Raw genomic sequence first — 20,504 nt, 5'->3', positions numbered from 1 at the left:
CATGGCAGTCAAGACTGCAAAAATGTGTTGCTTTGTCTACTACCGAGGCAGAGTATATGGCAACAACAGAAGGATGCAAAGAATTATTGTGGTTGAAAAGATTTATGCAAGAGCCTAGCTTTATGCAACAACGCTATGTGGTTCTTTGTGATAATCAAAGTGCTATTCACCTTGCTAAAAATTCTATGTATCATAAGAGAACAAAACATATTGATGTGAGATATCATTGGATTAGAGATGTTATTGAAGACAAGTTGTTTGAAATTAATAAAGTTCATACCAATGATAATTGTTCCGATATGTTGACCAAAGCTTTGACAAGGGAGAAACTGAAAATATGTTGCTCACTCGCCAGGGTGGTGAGTTCGTTCTCATAGACAAAAAGGGGGAGATTTGTTCGATATTTTTGCCCATGAGAAAACCCAACATTTATATATATTACATGGGTTATTATTATCATAAAGAAAAAGAAAAAAAATTATTTATTTTTGTTGTTACTAATCTCGTGACACAAGGCAAGAAATCAATATTTGTTTTTGGGCCTACATAATAGTTGGTTTGGTCCTTTGATCACAAACCCATTCACGTGGGCTTCAAGAAACAAACAAATATAAAAAGTTTTTTGTTTGAGTGCACATGTATTGGCTGCCGCAACAATACATACGAAAGTTTTTGTGGGGTTCCTCCTCTATTGACACAAGCAGTTACGAACGAAGAGAAGTTTGTTATTTTTGTGTGCCCCATTTTTTTGGTGTTTTGTGAAGAGATAAGAGACGTTTTAGAGACAAGGTATTTTCTCCTTGGTGTACCTCTAATTTTTGTTTTATTTCATATACTTGAAGAGTGTTTGTACCAAGTATATGATGATTTGTGTATGCTTCTAGTTTACTTAGAGAAGACTTCGTATTGCTATTATTGGTAATAGTGGATTTGAAGCGGCTCTAGTAGTCCCGTGGTTTTTACTCTCGCCTTGAGAGGTTTTCTACGCTAAAATTATTGTGTCCTATTTACTTTTAATTACCCTATTTGTTTGCATCCTCATTGGTTCATTCGGGTCGGGAAAAAGTTTAGCCAAACAAAGATTAATTACGCACTTTTTGTTTACCGTTCGTGGCTAGGTAGTCGTTTTTCCCAACAATCTAGACTCTCTTTTAACTTCTAACCTATTTTGCCATAAGGCCTCTTATCTGATGGTCAAGTGGTTTTCCTTTAAGAGTTGCCTTCTTAAATGATCATGGGTTTGAATCTCTAGAGCATCAAACTAATAATGGACATTGGAAATTTTGTCTAAGGGGTAGGTAATGGCATACCACATATATAATCAAACGCCGTCAAAAAAAATCTAGGCTCCCCATGACTTTTTAAGAGAGTATATTAACATAAAGAACTAGTTATGACGTAAGAGTTGAACAATATATATCACACGCTAGTTTTTATTCCCCGTATTACGGGGGTTGTTTTATATTGTTTGTTCTAATATTTATTTATTTTTTAAATTTATATTTTTTTATTGTATGAAAGTTAATAATGATAAATTGTTTCACAAATAAATACATTGTTATAACACGGTTTAAAAGCTATATGGTTTTGATGAGATCCAAGACCCGTTTATTTTTTAACTATAAAATTGGTTTATTAATTATAAATAATATTTATGAAAGTTAATAATACTTATGGTTTGATGAGACCCAAGACCCGTTGATTTTTTTTTACTATCAAAGTAGTTTGTTAATTTAAATAATATATCTAACTATCTATATAATTGCCTACCAAAAAATCCTATGTGTCGCTCTTACGTTGCTCCCCCACCTTCTAGAGCTACAAAATTGCTTCATTTGTAAATGGTGAGCTCTCATTGATTTATCCCGGTTTGGCCCGAATGGCTGTTACATGGGTTATAACATCTCAAATAACTCTCTTTATTATTTGTGAAACCTTAAAATCAAATACCCATCTTATCTTATCAGACTCCCTCTCATAAAAACCTCCGTTTGTCCCTTCTCCGCCTCTATGTTGTGCAAGTTGATGAATGAGATTGAGGTAACTTTACCCGATGTAACGGTAATCGCCGGTGATCCCGGTTCGTCTCTGATTTATTTATTACTGTTTCATTGTGATTAAGGTTTTGTTTTAATCGTCTCCGCCTTTTAATTGTTGTTGCAGGTTGGGATTAAGGTAGACAATCACAATCACTAAGGTACTATGATTTTTATAATAAACGCTTGATTGTTTCATATATAATTTTTGGCTGTATTGGGCATTTTTGTTGGTTGAGGTTTGATTGCTCTGTTTTGTTAGTTAGTTAGTGCATTAGGAAGCCCTGATCTTTCAGTCTATAGTCTACGGTTATGGTGTACAGGTTACCGTTTAAGGTTTGTTGTATATATGCATGACTATTTTGGCCGAAATAATTTTATGTTAATTGATGGCTTTCGATTGTTAATTAATTGATGCATATAGGATACTTAATTGATGTGTCTAGGTTGTCATTTAAAGGTTGTGTTGTTATATGTCATTTGTTATATAATAATGTTATCATTTTTTTGTTTGTAAACCCTAGGGTTTTCTTCTTTTCTATTTGTGTAATATCGGTTTAACATTCAACAATAACAATATAGGTATTTGCATAGTATTATAGTGTTTTAGAGAATTTTCTTATTTTTGTGTATAAAGTATAAACTCACTAAAGGTTGGCAAACATTACTCATATAATTACAAATAATGACCTCTCATATTCAACCATATAAAACTATAATGTCATCGTTATTAATGCACTGTTTCCTTTTATTTTGGTGGGTGATGTTACTAAACTTATGGTTGAACTTGATTAGATTTGAGGTTTATCAATGGTAAGTGCAACTGGATAAAGATGGTGCAACTATAGGAATAAGTTTTATTACTAATAAGAGGGCCCTGAGATATTTTAAGTTTTTAATAGATGATTAAGAAGGTTTTTGAACTTACAAAGATACTTAGTTTTTGCGTTTGAAAATTATTATAGATATTTATAAGTTATGTTGTTCATTTGTTTGAGCAGTGCCCTTCCTTTAAATACCCCATGGCTAGAACCTTCATTCGTTCTACAGAACTTGAAGCACCCTCCTTAGTGAAGGTTATCTTTCAAATATATGATATAATGTATATTATATATGTTTCATTGTCGTTTTAAAGTACATTTTCCAGATTGGAGACAAGGTTAAAAAAGGTCAAGTTATATACTGGTTGTGTGCATTACTGAGGGAATGAGATTGAGGTAACTTTATGTACTTTTTTGGTTTTTTTTTCTCTCTTACATTTTTAGTTCAATATTTGTTTATATGACACTCCCAACATGTTGGGTTCATATTTAAAACAACGTTTCAAAGACTATCTTTTTTGTGTGTATTAAATATTGGCTGAATGATAATATTAACCCAAATTTCATGGTTTCTTTTATACAACAACCAAGATGTATTTTTTGAAGTTTATGCATACTATCCATTCATGTGAGTTGTTTTCATAAGCTTAAATCAACTTTGGCAGTACGATTGATGTTGTCGTGGGTTAGCGATTCTGGCTATTCAGATTTTGAATGTTTTTATATATGCAAATATATAAAGAATGACTGCATATATTTGTGATATAGTTTTTTTGGTTGAAGATATCTTATATGAGGAATGGTTTCAAGTGGGATTTATTAATGAGACATGGGCGGTTTTTCATTATGCATACATGAAATGAAAAATAATATTATATAGTGCATGCTATTTCTAGAGATCAAATCTTGATGAGTTGTAATTGTAACATTAATTAAATGTTTTTCATTGACAGATTAATAGATTAACACCTGCAATGGATTTTACCGTGACTACTTTCTCCCAACAAAAATTACAAACCAAAGATGCGGACTGAAGCCTGGACATGATACTCAACTTATTTAAACAACTTATGTTTATAAATATATGCAGATACTCAACTTAAGAAGTTAAAATAAAGTGAGACATGCCACATATATATAACAAATCCATATACAGCTTGATTTTAAGTTGTATATGCAACGATAATAAAATCAACCCCTTTGACCCGTTTGGGGTAGGGTAATAAAAGTATGATAATGTTCTGAATCTTTGAATACAAAGAATTTAGAGAAAGACATTTGACAACACTCAACCCCTTTGAGCTGGTTGGGTAGGTCTAAACATGTAATTTCTTTTATGGGACGAGTCGGGTTGGATTGGGTTGGTTTGACTCGGTTGGGTAGGGTAACAGGTCTAAATATTGTTCATTTCAAAGGTTTTGAAGTTATAAATTGAAAAAGAAAAAAAAAACCTACCTCACAAGACTTTATATGAATTATGAAGTGCACAATTCACTTTGAAACTCAAAATGAACCAAGCAATGCAACCGAATAGATCTATGATTTGTTGTCTTTGAACTGTTTACCAATAACAAATATCTTGGCCATATAATCTAAAACAGATCACAAGAAAATTACCATTTACTTCTGAGCAGTGAACCTGATCCTCTCACTAAATGATAAAAATCTAATACATGTTTTGAAAGGCCAAAGGATGAATATTAGTCACTGCTCATTGAATTGCTTATAAATTTGAGAAAAGAAAACATTTAATTTTGATATTACAATTATTGTAGAACTTAGGGGGTGTTTGGGATTGCTTATTTTCATCAACTTATAACTTATAAACTTTTTGAAAAGTAATAAGGTGTTTGAGATTGCTTATGTTGTGAGAGAAAAAGTTCCATAAGTTACAATGTTGTAACTTATTAACTTAATGAAAAGTCAAAAAGAGGTAAAATAAGGAATCCTAAACACCCCCTTAGTTTACATTTAGTTGTTTTCGTATCTTATAGCAACAAGGTACAATTTTGAGCAGCCAAAGCTGCATTACATCATCAGTGGCACCAATATTACTATTTTAACCTCCAAATCTAAAGTTATTTATAATGTTGAATCACGTGTTTCAGGGTGAGGATGATGATGCTGAAGCAAAGGATGAGGGGTCGCCAAAAAAAGTGATGTGATCAAAACTGTTAGCATTTTACATGGTTAGTTTTTTTAAGGTCTACAATGACAGACAAGTCTAATAGTGTATCCAAACAACTGTAACACCTAAACATGAGTGCAGTATTGTTTGTATGGAAGTTAGTTTAGATTTCCCTTTGTACTTTCTTCTGTGTGTATTACACGGTTTTGTATTACCCGTGTTGTTTTGGTCAACAACATCTCACTATTCTGGAATGCGTTTGACGACTTCCTAAGGTAGTTGTTAACCTTTCTCAAATATGTGTAAAATAAGAAACCTCCCTGTTGTTTTCACAAGTAGTATTTTTTTTTGAAACGATCGTTAAAATTTTAAAGGGTAGAACCGTTAATATCAGTTAAAAAAGTCACATGCAAGAAGATTTTTCTGTTAAAATATGCACTCTCACTAATATAAAAAATAATATATTCACAATAATATTAAAAAAATTTAAAATGACCTGCATATAACGCAGGCTAAAAGCTAGTATATATATATATATATATATTTCAAAATAAATAAGATATTAATTTTTATTATATCCTATTTTATAGGATTTTTATATCAATAATTTGATGAGAATAATTTTTAATTTAACGAGATGTCATAACCCCGTTTAAGGAATATCTGGGTTTGGTAAGACCCATACCCATGAATTCGGGTCAAATGTATGAGAAGCCTTCATTTTAAAATCAAGCAAATCTGGTGACTCCAAAAAAAGGGGTAGCGACCACATCGCGACACGTATGATTTTTATGTTTTCGTTTATATATATTATAGATATAGATATATATAAAGTAACTGACTAGATTATTTGACTCGTTCATTATGTAACTATAGACTATATAACTTTTTCACATCAAAATCTTGCAGGTACAGTCTAAATGTATTATAAATTATATATTTATACTGGATTATTAGTAGTTGGATAATCGACTTTGAAAACCTGCAAAAAGCTTCATTAAAACAGAACTCATAGTCGTAACTCGCACGTACTTAATAGAAGGTAATCTTGAAAGCTGATTAGCACCTAATGGTCTAGAGTTAACACATGGAAACTTGTGTCATTAGTTAAATCAATAAGTTATATATTCTAGTAATTACAGATCATACTTAATCACATAGTACTATAGCTCAACAAGAAGAACCAGGGTAAGCATTAGCTAGATGTTTTCAATTTCCATGCTTAATAATCCGTTTTGACATTCAAAATTTGTAAGGGCTTCACATCCCACATACCTCATTTTTTTCCCTCTTTCCATTGATGGAACGAGGTTATATTGTCGAGGGAACAAATATTGATTACTCAAATGCTCGACTTGTACATATATGTGAATAACGTGAAAAAATAGTAAAGAAACAGATCAAAACTGCCAAAAAGAAAATAAAATAAATAAAATCATTAAAGCTCTTCAATAATTTTTCTTTAATCCTTGGTGTTTATTATTTATTTGAAGTACGGCTAGAATGTTGGTTATGTTGAACGAAATTAATAATTTCGGTTACTATAGATTATTTCATCTCTTCTTAATATGAAAGTTATTTTGAGTGAAGTTAACGATTAGATTGTGACTGTAACCTATACATTTGTAATGCTTAAAAACAACTTTTCTGATATTATAATTTATAATATAAATTTTCTCTATTTAAAATATATATAATTAAGAACCAATCTAATATTTTTACGATGCCTATGGTCCTATGTGTCTAGCCCACCTAAAATGGGCCATGTTGTGATTTTGGATCCTTACCAGTTTCAAGGATCCATGTCAGGATCTTTGTCGGGATTCCTGATTTCAGCATTTCCCATGATCCTGATTCCTGATTACTAACGCTTATTTTGATCTTTGGTTTTGATATATTCTTGCAACTGAATATTGGTGACTTAATTCACATTAAAGACTCACTAAATAACTGAAGAAAAACGTGTGGCAAAGAGCTATAACAGATAGGAGTGCTGACCAAATAAAGCTCCGGGATCCTTGGAATCAGTTATTTCTACTTACTAATTACCAATGTTTTAAAAACCGGTATTTTACTTGTACCGGATTGGACTAAAAAATGGTACAACCGGTTGAACCAGTTTATATTGGAAAGTTCAACCGGTTGAATAGTTTACCTTATAATTTCCTATAAATGTACATTTAATCCAAAAACAACCAAAAACTAAATGATTCTTATAACAAAATATAATCCAAAAGTTAATCCATATTAAAAAAATAATGCAAAAGCACTTAATTTTAAAAAAATAGTCATAAAGTTTACACGTTTGAATGTTAATTGTTGGGTTGAAAGTAATTTTGTAAAAATATGGGCCGCAAATATCAAAATTTGCTCGGGCTTAAAACCGGTTTGCCGGTAAAAACCGGTATTTTAGACAAAAACCATCGGTACGATATTCTAGTAAATACCGGACTCAAAATATCGGCATACGGTGCGAAATCCGGTTTAACCGGTTCAACCGGCCGGTTTGAACCGGTTTTGAAAACACTACTTGCAGGTTACTCAATGAGGTTTGTAATGCAACGGTTAGTGGACTTGGCCAGCCTAAAGAATCGGACTTTTAGTCAAATAGCACGTGAAAACTTAAAGAAAAAGTCCAATAGTCTATAACAGCTAGGAGCGGAGAACAAACCAAAAAAACGGATTTATAGGATATTAGTTAGATTATTTTCCTATATAATGAAGCTGAAACGGTGAATAAGACACATTCAGTTACCACACAACACTTTCTCTCTATGTACTTTAGCTCTTCACCGAAATCACTTCTCGAGTTGCATGACACCATTTTCATTATTAATAAATTGAGACAGGAGATAATTTTCTCCTCCCGAGGTTTTTTTTCCGAGGATCCTCACTAGGATCTAAGGTTTTTCCTCGCTACATCGTTGTGTCACCCATTACTTTTACCGCATATATTCACCGTATTATTGAAGAACACTACCTCACTTAACGAATTTGTTCAATTATTGCTTCGGTAATTTATGACCAAAACAATTACAACTTACAAGTCATGTAGAATAGGAAGCCCAAGCACAAAAACAAAATGTACATTTTAATGCAGAATATTCATATTTTCATAGATAAAATACACACTATTTTATAAATTATAACATTAGAGATTAATCAGATTGTAAACATAATTCAATAATGTCTTGAATCATGGATGTCATGTTGAGGCGAGATGAACCTCCATCCTCCATAGCCCTTTTTGCCATTGCCGCAAGTTCTCTACATCTCTTTCGTCTTGCTTCACCTTCCTCTCCTTTGTCCATAACATCTTCTACTGATCGTTTCACGTCTTCTTTCTTTACGACCACTCCAAACTTATCTTGGTCACCAATGACAACCGAAGCCTCCATACCAATCTTCACTCCAACTTTCAAAACATCTACTATAAACCTTTCATTTATAAACTGGTCAGCAAATTGTGGCCATGTAACCATGGGGACTCCAGCTGAACAACTTCAAGAGTCGAGTTCCATCCGCAATGTGTTACAAACCCACCCACGGCTTGATGTGAAAGAACCAATACTTGTGGAGCCCACCCGTGGATTATGAGCCCTCTATCTTTCACCCTTTCTTCATACCCTTCTTCCAAGAACCATCTTTCAAGTTCCTCGGTTGTGTGTCGTAAGCACCATATAAATGGTTTGTTTGATGACTCCAGTCCCAACGCGAGGTCGATGTTTTGCTCATTGCAAACACGAGCGAGACTTCCTAAACAAACAAACATTACAGACTCTGGCTCCTTAGAGTCTAGCCACCTCAAGCAATCTTGTTCGTCGATGGCACCCTTGCTTCCTCTCTCGGCTATGTCTTGGGAAATTTTGTTGCATAGTGAAACCGGACCAATACACCATATCTTTTTATCTTTTTATCTTTTATCTTTGCGAGTTCTTCAACATATTTAGGCTCCAACTCGTGAAAACTATTAACCAAAATCCCATTTGCATCTTGCTCTGCCTTTCGTGCATATTCCACAAAATCCATGGCTTCTTTTAAGGTTTTCCCACCCCAACTACAAGCATGCGTTTAGGGTGAGCAGAAGAACCAATTAACCAAAATGAAATAGAAGCTAACAAAGAAAAACATAAATAACTGACACACACTAAATAGGGGGTGTTTGGGTGACTTTTTTAAACTTGCTTATTCGATTTTCGAAAAGCTCCAATTTGAAGCTTCTGAATGAGCTTTGTAAAATACTTTTTCATCATCATCATCATCGTACTCAGTATATCCCACCAATAGCAAAGCTATGGTAGGGTCTGAGGAGGGTAAGATGTAGACAACCTTACCTCTACCCCATAGGGTTAGAGAGGCTACTTCCGGTGAGACCCCTGGCTCGATAGTTATTTTGCATCAAGCCTCGGACATAAGGCACATAGCACTCAATCATCGGGAGACCAGCTGATTGGTGCATGTACCTTTGTCTTTCGGCTATCAACGCCACCACATGATGCCTGATTAACATACTTTTAACATTATTTTCACGAGATTAGTAAAATAACGTCAAAATTAGGGCAATTTCACTTTTGCCACCCGATGGTTCACACATATATATACATTGTAAAATACTTTTTGATTTTCAAAAATCAAATAAGCAATATTTAAAAGCTTAACGAAACACCCCCTTATTGAAGGTTGTTTGGTACATTTTGTGTGTGTGTGTGTGTGTTTCCGAAAGTTACTGTTTAGTTTCGCATATGCCTTGCTCTAAAACCAAACTTCAATACCAAACTGATATAACTGACTCAAAACAGTTTGGTTCTGTTTTTCGTTTTTTGTTTTTCTAAACAAAAAATTGTTTTGGTTTTGGTTATCTGTTGCTCCAAATCTGAACTGAAGCAAACAAACCAAAATAACCACCCAAATAATACCCAATGTTTTGGTTATGCATCACTCCAAAACCAAATCGAATTGAACTCCATACTGAATTATCAACCGCGCTTAACTTGTTTAAATGTGTGTCATAGGATTTACGCCTAAATTCATTGCTATGGATTTACGACTGAATTTCTTTTCAGATCCATGTGAAGGAAGGTCTACTCTCCGACCAGCAAACATTCTTGTGTTTGGATGGGTGGGGGAGGGGGGAGCATGCTTGTGTGAACCTTACTGGGGTGTCCCCTCTTGTCGGGCTTAGAGACACCGGGTTGTTCCTAGGCAGGTCGTTCTAAAGGCAGAAGCAGGAAAAATTGCTAAGCACGAGAAGGCGTGTGTGGAGAATCAACACATCTTCATTCCTTTTGCTTTTGATACATTTGGGTCTTTGGCCCTTCGATGCTGCTACGTTTCTAAAAAGAGATCAGTGAGTCGTGCACAGTAACTCAACGACGCCGAAGAACGATAGTTTTGTTTTCAGTATGATCGGTTTTGCTATTCAAAAGAGGGTGACGGCGCAACTTGTTGCCCGCTTAAACCTGTCTCTTTATTGTAATTGATGCTTTTATTTGAAATGAAATTTATATTAAAAAAAAAAGATACAGGCTTAGACCAATTTTTATTCTGACCCAAATGTAAATCCAATAAATTAATTCATAACCGAACCGATACAAAAATTCAAAAACCAATCAATTTTCTACTTAAAAACCAAAAAATTTCCTTTTTAGTCAGATTAAAATCCCAAACTCTTACCTGCTCTCTGGTAAGTTCAATGCGGTCAGGAAGGCCAGGCAGCACGAAGTACTCCGAATCAGAGACGGCGATATCCTCTAACGCGTTTGTATATATTGCAATATGTAAGCATAGGAAGGTGAAGCATCCTGGCCCATGGAAAATAATCCTTGGAATATTAAACTTTTGAGCTATATCACTTGTCCAAGCCAAAAGATTATCAGAAATGATGCAACTTGGGGCCGGAGTTAGTCCCCGAAACATGTTTTCCGCCGGTTCGGCTAACATAGTCGCAGCCATAAATAGTTTTGGGAACGATTCGGCTGATGGGATCAAGTCGAAATTCTCACATCCTTCGGGTAAACCAACTTCGCTCAATGCGAGTTCAAGTTCAACAACCTGAATCTTGAGGTTGTCTTGGACTGCCCGAGAAATGACCGGTTTGAAACGTTTGGCGTTAACAGGAGTGGTGACTATGGTGACGGTTGGACCCCGTTCGGCTAGTAACCGGGCTATGTCGAACATGGGTATCATGTGACCTTGAGTCATTAGGGGAAACAACACAAAGTGAAGGTCTTTCGAAGGACTAGCCATTGGATTTTTAGAAGGTGGGTTGGTTTTTAGTTTTGGTGAGGCATTTGTTGTGATAAATGGTTATCTTAATAATATCTTACGCGATGCACAATTCAACATACACTTGTCATTAAACCATTCATGCATATTTATTCAGAATTGGCGGCATGCTTAATTTGTTTTCAGTGATCTAAAAAAGTGTAATATACGAAGTTACATAAAAAGGTGAAAACTAATATTTATTTAAGATAGAATTTGGTAAAAGTTTATGTAGTCGTTTTTTCTCTCTATCTTCAAACTACACATTTTCTTTCTATTTTTTTTACTTAAATAATATTTTTTATACCTTTATAACCTTTTTTATATCTTTTTCATTCACAAGCACTTTTAAAATAAATAAAAAAATTATAAATATTGAAAATTGTTTCCTCAAATTATTCTTGAATAATAACATTTTCTTTTTTTTTCTACTCATAACAACTCAAAATTACTCCATAAAATATACATAGAGAACGCACTTGACTCGTTTAATAAGAGTACTACAATTATCTAACTGAAGTTGTGGCAACCAATTTTTGCATATATGAATATCTCACTAAATATGATTATTATATGTTTATTGAGGTGGGGCAATGTATAATTTATGCAAATTTACATCTTATCCTCCTCAGACCCTACCATAGCTTTGCTATTGATGGGATATACTGAGTACGATGATGATGATGAACTAATTGGGGTTGTGACAATAAAGTTTTGTGTATACGAATATCTCATTAATTTTAGAGGATGATGGGTGTTCAGTTGGAGTTAAAAGTAGAATTTTAGAAAACTAAAACCTAAGTTGTATAGTTGGTTTTATAGTCTAATAGCATGAGAGTAAGTATTAAAGTTTGAGATTTTAAGGTCATATTTTTTACATTATTTAAGAGTTTTCATATAGTGGTGGGTTTCTCTTTGATGATATTATTGGGTAAGTCAGGCATGAAACGTCAAAATTGATATATGCGTATGATATCTCGTCTCGAAAAGGCTCAAAGCTTAGACATTGTGATTTCAAACGTTGTTCAAGAAAAAAACTAAAAAAGAAAAGAAGAAAAACTCTACTTGTAATCAATCTTATGGGGGAGTATGAGTAATAACTCTACTCAACGTTGCTTGAGCGTGTGCTTGTCAAACATTTGTCACCATCAATACCGAAAATCTGTGTTTTTTTAGTATTTTATCTATCTATTATTTATTTTGAATGGCCAACGAATTTTCAAAATAGGTCACTGGTTAAACTCATAACATCGGAATACACTCGTCGTTTGATCTGAGAAAAACTCTCACCTAAGGCCAACACCCGTGAACACTCGTTCGAAGGCACGACAGTGGGGTGAAATAAAACTCGTTCAGTTCAATGATCCAATTAGTGAAAGTCACATACTCGCCTAGTCCTTCATCATCACCATGGTGCCTCTAAAACTAAATGTTGGGAGCAGGAATCGAACATGAGTCACATAAAACATCAAGTCTTTCTCTTACCACTCCACCACTAACTCAGTAGGCTGGAATGAAACTTAAGGGAACAAAAATGAAATTAACTTACTCTATATTTTATTAAGCAAATTTGTTTCTAAGTTTATTTATATATAAATATATTACACGTGTCAATGAATTCTAGTATAATTGGTTGACATGAGACACTTAAATACCTTGTATAGAAAGAGGAGATCTTATTTTCAAGTTTCACTTTGTGTCAAAGTAGATGTTTCAGGTTAGACCAAAGAGTTTTCTCACATAGACACATATGATGTGTTTCTTTTTAAAATGTGTCTCCGGTATTTGGGGAATATAGATGGTCGGGTAGGTCATTGGTATGTCAGTGATCCTAATAGTTGTTAAAAGAAAAGAAAAAAGAAAAAGATAATACACGTGTTCGCTAGAGCTTAAACTATCGGTTGAGATGTCACATCATATGTGGGGAGTGTCAAGTGTCGTCCAAATTTGGTTTAAGAAATTAGCGTCAAATCGAATACTTATGTTTTAATTTTTTGTGTGATCAATTGCTTTCAATTAAAATCATCAAAGACTTTTGACTTTTCAAATGTCACAATCTTACGTCTTACAATACTAATAAATAAAAATAATGATGTTTAGGTGTCCTAACCACATTCATTCATAGATTAAAATTCCATACTAATCTTCTAATCTCTTTTCTCCTTAATCCATGTTATTCATGGGTCATTGGTGAAAATGGTTTGACCCATGAGTTACATCTCAAGATATAATGCATACATTAATAACTATTTACAATAATATAAAACCTAAAACATAATTTTTCTCAATGTATACATTACTTTTTATTAAAGATTTGAACACATGTTTTAACAATAAGGATTCATGAATTCAGTTTGAATTATGCGAGACTTCTCACTTCATATATATAAATTTTTAATTATGCTATTTAATTTAATTTCCTATTAATGTGATATTTATTTTGTATCTTTAATTTAAAATTATAAATGTAGTCATTCTAAAAAAAACTTTTAAGCATTGAAACAATGATTAGTTATACCTAAAGAAATTTGGAGTCATGTAATTTAGATTTTTCTAATTCTTTGTTTTTTGGAAACTGTAAAATTTCGTTTTTTTTATTTCATAAACATTTATTACATAATCAATTTCAACAAAACAAATTTACGTTACTCTACTAATAAACAAAGTGTTGATGCTTAGGTGTCAAGCCTACACTCATAGCCTAATTTTTCATCATAACTCCTAATATCTCATCTCATTCATCCTAACTATCCATTAGTCAAAACCATTTTATCAGTTGAGTTATAGCATCGTTAGATGGATTTTATTAACTATTTAAAGGTGTATAAATGTCACGTTTATAATCACCATTCAAGAAGAATGATGTTAAATATAATCAATTATTGGGTTGGTTGTGGTTTTATAACATTGCATAAAGTATATATTTAGGTGTGCATATATGTAATTTGATGACATTATACTATAGATTATTGTCTATATGCATATTGATCATCATCTTTTAAACATTGTTACACAAAAAATTAAATTAAGTTCATATTATTCACCATGTGTAGTACACATAGTGAAACATGAAGAAGATACATTTTATAAGTCGTGAGACGTGAAAAATTTATAATTCATAAATCGTTTACTTTGTCTAATACATTAATTTACATGGTAAATGAGACCTTAAAATGATGTTTACAAATTTGAAAATACTTCTTTGTATACAAAATTTGTATCACATGGTGCACTTAATGTGAAGACATCTTTTGGACATGCAATCCTATTACCAAATTGTGTATGTCGCATGTCGGACTACAATTGTATCACATGTTTCGTTCTGATTTGACATGAGGCAATCATCAAATACGTATGGATCATTTTAAAAAGTGGTGACTTTGGTTCATTTAAAAAAAATTCAATAAAAACTAATATAGCCTCAAAGGCTTGTGTATGCACTTGCATTTATAGCCACTCGATCGGTTTATCATTATCAATGAATCTTTTAGATTTATTATGTGGTATGTTAAGCTACACGCATTTTCAATAATGAAAAGTATTTTAAGAATCATAATTAAAATATCATACCTGATTTTTTAATTTATTTTTACCTTTCATTTTGTTTATTTTTTTGAAATAACAGAACTTATTTATTTTTATCATTTGACAAATCCTGTGTAATACACGGGTGCAAAAGCTAGTTATATCTATAAAACAAAAAAACTATATCTCGATAGTAATGTAACCACAAAAAAAACATAAGTTTTATTGGCTTACGCGATCTTGATGCCGTGTTATAAGGTACAGAACGAAATTATTATATGTAAAGATACAACAAGTTAAAATTATTTACTTACGCGATCTTGATGCATGTTTAATAAGATTTTCAGTTAGACCATCTATAACGTAAGTTGTCTAGAGACCTCTAACCATAACGTCGTCTAACCGATATCAATAGACTGACTTTGTTGTCTCTCCTCACATTAGCAACTATTCCTCTCTTTTTCATGTACGTCTACAATGACCTTAATTGGTTGCCTCTCCTCTATATCAGTGTGCATGTGGAAGTCGACGGGCCTCATATATAATCTTAATTAGAAGTATTGGTAAGAGAGAGAGAGAGAGAATATATTAGCATACAAATTAGTTTATGGTTGTGTAAATCACCCAAATCATAATCTAATTACTTGCAAAATAGAATCGTCACACTTTAAAATTCACTTTAGTATTTTATTATTTTGGTAAAATGTCGAACAAATCAAATTTATTTTTCAGATTCATGACTAGTTAAAATTAAGTTGTATTTAGAAATATTATAGACTTTTAGGCTTTTGTATGATTTTGGACATTCAACTATTATTGTTTGGGTCCGAGCATAAAACTATGGTTAAAGCTTAACTCTTAGGACCTACATAATGAGTCATTATTGGGGCATTTCTATAATAATGCCCATATATATTTTGAAGCAATAGTGAGTGAAATGAGATCATTTATTACACATGTTTTTTTTTTGGATAAAAAGAGTGATGATTATGTAACAGAAAATGCATTTTAAAAGACACTAACCATTACACATAGCCTCAGAGTGGGTTAGTCGTAACTATTAACGAACATGCTCCTAGACCAAAATCTTATCAACTTTATTTAGGTGAAGTATTTAGGTAAAGCCCAATAGCCAATAGGCGCTAGCATAAATGAACGGATCATAAAGAGGATTGGATTCTCTATTTCCATCCAATAGCATAAGGATAACCAACTAGAGAATGGTACATAATAAATCAGATTGATGAATGGTACATAATAAATCAGATTTATGAAAGCAATAGAAAGCGCTCACCCGATGGGAGGGGACCAATATTAAATTTTTTATCGGATGGATTTCTTAGGTTGTTATAAAATCGAAATCTCATTAACCAAATTAGCATATTACAATAAGATAGCATGTAAACATGCAACAAGCAGCGATGTAACCCTCTTTTAAATAGCAAACCCAATTATACTAAAAACAAAGTTTTGGCTCTTAGGGCCGAAAAAAGCACGACCAGCTGAACCCTAGTCAAAATTCCACAGCCTCCGAGGCTAGAAACCAAATGTATTAAAAGCTTTATCGTGTTTAGAAACTTTGCTCGATTTTGTCCTAACGTCGATTGGCCCGCAACAACTATGTCTCTGAGCCCAACAAGAGGAAATACTCGTGTAAGGTCTACAAATATGTGTGTCAACCCAAACACCAGGACACTTCTATAGGTTGAGGTGTGAGATAGAATATCTGCCGCCCCTTATGCTTTTTCCCTAGTAAAGGGGGGGGGGGGATTTTATTACACAATTCCATTGGTAAGCATTTACGAAAGCAACAAAAAGATGAAGTATATCGTGGTGAACGAATCATATAAAGAGTGTACATTGTATTCATAATTGAACACTTTAGGAGGTGAAGAGAATCATGTAAAGTGTGCACATTGTGTTCATTAAGCACAAAACTAGAGTGTACACAAATAAGAAATACACCCGTTTTTACAAGAAAAGAGAAGAAAATAACTTAAAAAAAATACTAAATTGGAGAAAATCTGTAAAGCCAAAACTATTATACTACAACAATTAAGAACTTTGGTATTGCCGAAACCTTTATTAGACCATTTTGCGGTATTGTATTGGTCCACAAATTTTGTTTTTTATTATTTTTTAAGTTCAGCTATCGCGTAACAAATGTAATAGAAATCGACTAAACACCAATTTGTTTTTCTTATACGGGTACCATAACAAACGTGACGGAAAAACCGACAAATTCGCGTAGACTTACCGCCTCAATGCCCGAGTTTTACCGACCGATTTCACCCCTTTCTTTACCTCAATTTTTATATATTAGTTATAGTATCGTAACAAACATGACGGAAACCGACCGAAAACACTTACCACCTCAACATCCAAGACCGAAAATACTCACATTTTACCAATGAACAGATTTTAATAACCCTTTTGTTTTAATTCAAGTACCGTAACGAACTTAGCCGAAATCGACCGAATTCCCATTGACTCACCATCTCAACACTAGGGACCTACAACGTTCGGTCACCAACACACGGGTTTTACCGACCGAACTAAATACGTTTCACATATTTTAATATTTTTATGTGTTAATATGACGAATTTATCTTTTGGGCTTAATATTGGTACCACTATAAATGTAACAAATACCGAGCGACTATGCATTGACTCACCGTCGCAATATTCGGGTTTAACGAGCGCGCTGGTTTTTACCAACCGAATAATTTTTTTTTTAAATATGCTAATTCTGTTTTACAATACACTATACACCACTACTTTTTATGTTTAATTATTCTAAATATGTTAATTACACAAATTTATTTTTCATGTTTAGTTCTGGTACCATAACGAACATAGCTAATACCGACTGTATTCGCCTTGACTCGTCGTTGTGTCGCTGCATATTACCGAATGAATTATCAATCGTTACGATTACGAACTTTTTTATATATTAATTTTTTATTATGAGTTATGCGAGCGTTGATACTGTTTTTGGCGTTAATAGATTAATATTTTTTTTCAATTTGTGTCGGTATTTTAACGAACATAAGCCATGCCAACTACTGAATCCATATTTGTGTACTACTGCAACGTGACAAGTACATATACAGATTCGAATTGCACCGGCGCGACGCGCCGGGCAGTAAACTACTTATGACTAAACATAATGGAATTCGAGTCAACTAGGGCAAGCCGACTATGATTGTTTGTTACATGATCTATATTGTTCAAATGTATTTGTATATTAGTTATGTGTTCACTTACTTCAAAAGGAGTGGAGCTATGCTTGTTTTAAGTTGGTGTTCAAGGCACTAATGTTTATATAGTTTGCTAACCAGACCAATCATCAAACAAATACAACTTAATACATAAACATGACTCGTATATTATATGTAAAATCTCGGATTTTTCGTATTTGAATTCATATTCGTTTACCCGACTCAGAAATATATTTTGAATCTTTCGTATTAATAAAAACTTTTATTTATTAGTATTTAACTTGGTTTAACTAATTTTCTTAACTTTCAAACTCACCAAAATATGCTTAAACTTTTAAAATCACTTAAAATGGCTAACACTCGCGTTTATAGAAGTACATGGACTAATTTTTCCAAATCTATCATATTTTCGACTAAATTAACGAAACTTAAACTCCAAGATATGTCAATTGAAGTTTTAAAACATGATAATTCGTTTTCTTGTTGTCCAAGCTGAATTTTGTTAGTTATTATACCCAATTTTCTCATTAATAGTATATTTTGTTTCATAATCAAGTTGATTTATTTCATAAATGCATTATAACTCTTAATACTTACACAAAACATACTTCTAAACCTCGTGTTGACAAAGTATATATATTTTTACGCATATTTCAGGTAATTCTTTGGTTTGAAGTGAATATTAAAGATCACAAAGATTGTTTTAGGTTATATATAAAAGACAATTAGTTTGATTTATTAGTTTTTTTTTATTTATTTATAACAAGTTGAGACGATGTGTATTTGATTGAATTTAAATAAATAAATTAGATATTGTCATATTTAAATTGTATGATAGTACGTTGTGAGTTGTGAGCAATCAGTTCACGCCTCGTCATTTCCATCTTAGGTTGGAGTGTGACAGATTGGTATTAGATTTGAAGGTTGTAAGATAGGTCATTAGAATTTCCTTAGTAACATGCTTGACACCCCGTACGTGCTTACTTGACAACTTATTTGTTCAAATTTTAATTGTTTACAGCTTACTTATTTATTTATTTACTTTATAATATTAATCTTGTACACGCGCACACAAGCTTCGAGACTATGCCTCATCCTCAAAAGATTTTTTTTTTAATTCGGTAGATTGTTTTTATTTTGGGAAATTCCTTAAGAATTCCCTTGTTTTGTTTTTACTCCCGCACCTTAAAACCTGAGGGTATAACAAGTTCCTATAGTAACTGGAATGGGAGATAACTTTGAGTTGGGCCTTGGCAAAACAGTTCCGCTAACCCATGGTAAGATGCTATTCCTTACCTGGAGGATAACCCGGACACAATACTCTAGCTTATAGGCCAATGGTGGTTCGTGGTAGGCTAATTGGTTACATTCCTTATTTACTGTTGGTACATGTTTGTCAGTAGTTCATAGTCTAGTATTTGTTATCGAGTCTGTATTGTAATTGTGTATTTGATTATGTTTTAGATTGTGTAACTAGCGAAGTTGTCAACAAGTTCGCTCAGGCGAACTTGTTGAACAAGCGAAGTTGTCAACAAGTTCGCTCAGGCGAACTTGTTGAATATGCGAAGTTACAGACAACTTCGCCTGTGGCGAAGTTGTCGTTTATATATTCACTGTTTCAGCCGAAACGTGAAAAAGGTTGTTCGTTTAGGGTTTCAGTCAAGTGTTCGAGTTTAAGCAGACGTGTTTGCTAGTTCCAGAGTCTGTATTAGTGACTACGAGTCACGTGTTTGGTTATTAATATAACGTGTTTACCTTATAGCTCGTGTTCATTGTTCGTGTATTCAATCTCTACAATATCTACACTCGTACCTATATACGCAGGGATTCCGCACCTGCGTTGTTAGAGATTTCCCGTGTACGATCCGCGTTCAGGAACCTACAATTGGTATCAGAGCCATCGGCTCGATTGTGAGGTTCGGGATTTCACGCGGGTGTAGATTTCGTTTAATTTCGGGTGTTACCGGGACGAGTTTTTGGTGTGTTTAATCATTCAAGCTACCTACCAGTGTGTTTAAGCCTTTAAACCTTCAAAATTCTCGTTAAAATCCGAGTTTCAGATCTGAACTGTTCTTCGTGTTCATCGGGCGAAGTTACCGTTCATCGGGCGAAGTTGCTGAATTCAGGCGAAGTTGCCGTCACTGGAGATTAGGGTTTCGGCGAAGATATAAGGATTAGCGAAGTTAACCACAACTTCGCTTACCTCATAAGTTCGCCTTAGCGAAGTTACGAACAGGCGAAGTTGACTTTGGGCGAAGTTGACTTCTCGGCGAAGTTAAAAAAAAAAAAAAAAAAAAAAAAAAAAAAAAAAAAAAAAAAAAAAAAAAAAGTCTGGAACGCCCGCTTACACGAAAATTTGCCCAAGCCATTTTTATCAGTCGGGAAGTCCTCAGAAAAAGTTTGGCAAAAATAAATTTTTTTTTCGACAAAATTTCCCGGAAATTTAAAAAAAAAAAAAAAAAAAAAAAAAAAAAAAAAAAAAAAAAAAAAATAGTCTTCAAGAAGGATG

General features: G+C 33.2%; 1 pseudogene; it reads right to left on the bottom strand.

The window, feature by feature from the left end:
- Positions 1-7,910: 7,910 nt before the first annotated feature.
- Positions 7,911-11,290, bottom strand: LOC143576043 (UDP-glycosyltransferase 73E1-like; annotated as a pseudogene).
- Positions 11,291-20,504: the final 9,214 nt, after the last annotated feature.

Source organism: Bidens hawaiensis, unplaced genomic scaffold (genome assembly GCF_021521415.1).
Source record: "Bidens hawaiensis isolate Kalapana, Puna unplaced genomic scaffold, B.hawaiensis_p1.1 tig00027850_1, whole genome shotgun sequence".
Lineage (NCBI taxonomy): Eukaryota > Viridiplantae > Streptophyta > Magnoliopsida > Asterales > Asteraceae > Bidens > Bidens hawaiensis.
This window is presented reverse-complemented; position numbering and strand designations above follow the sequence as displayed.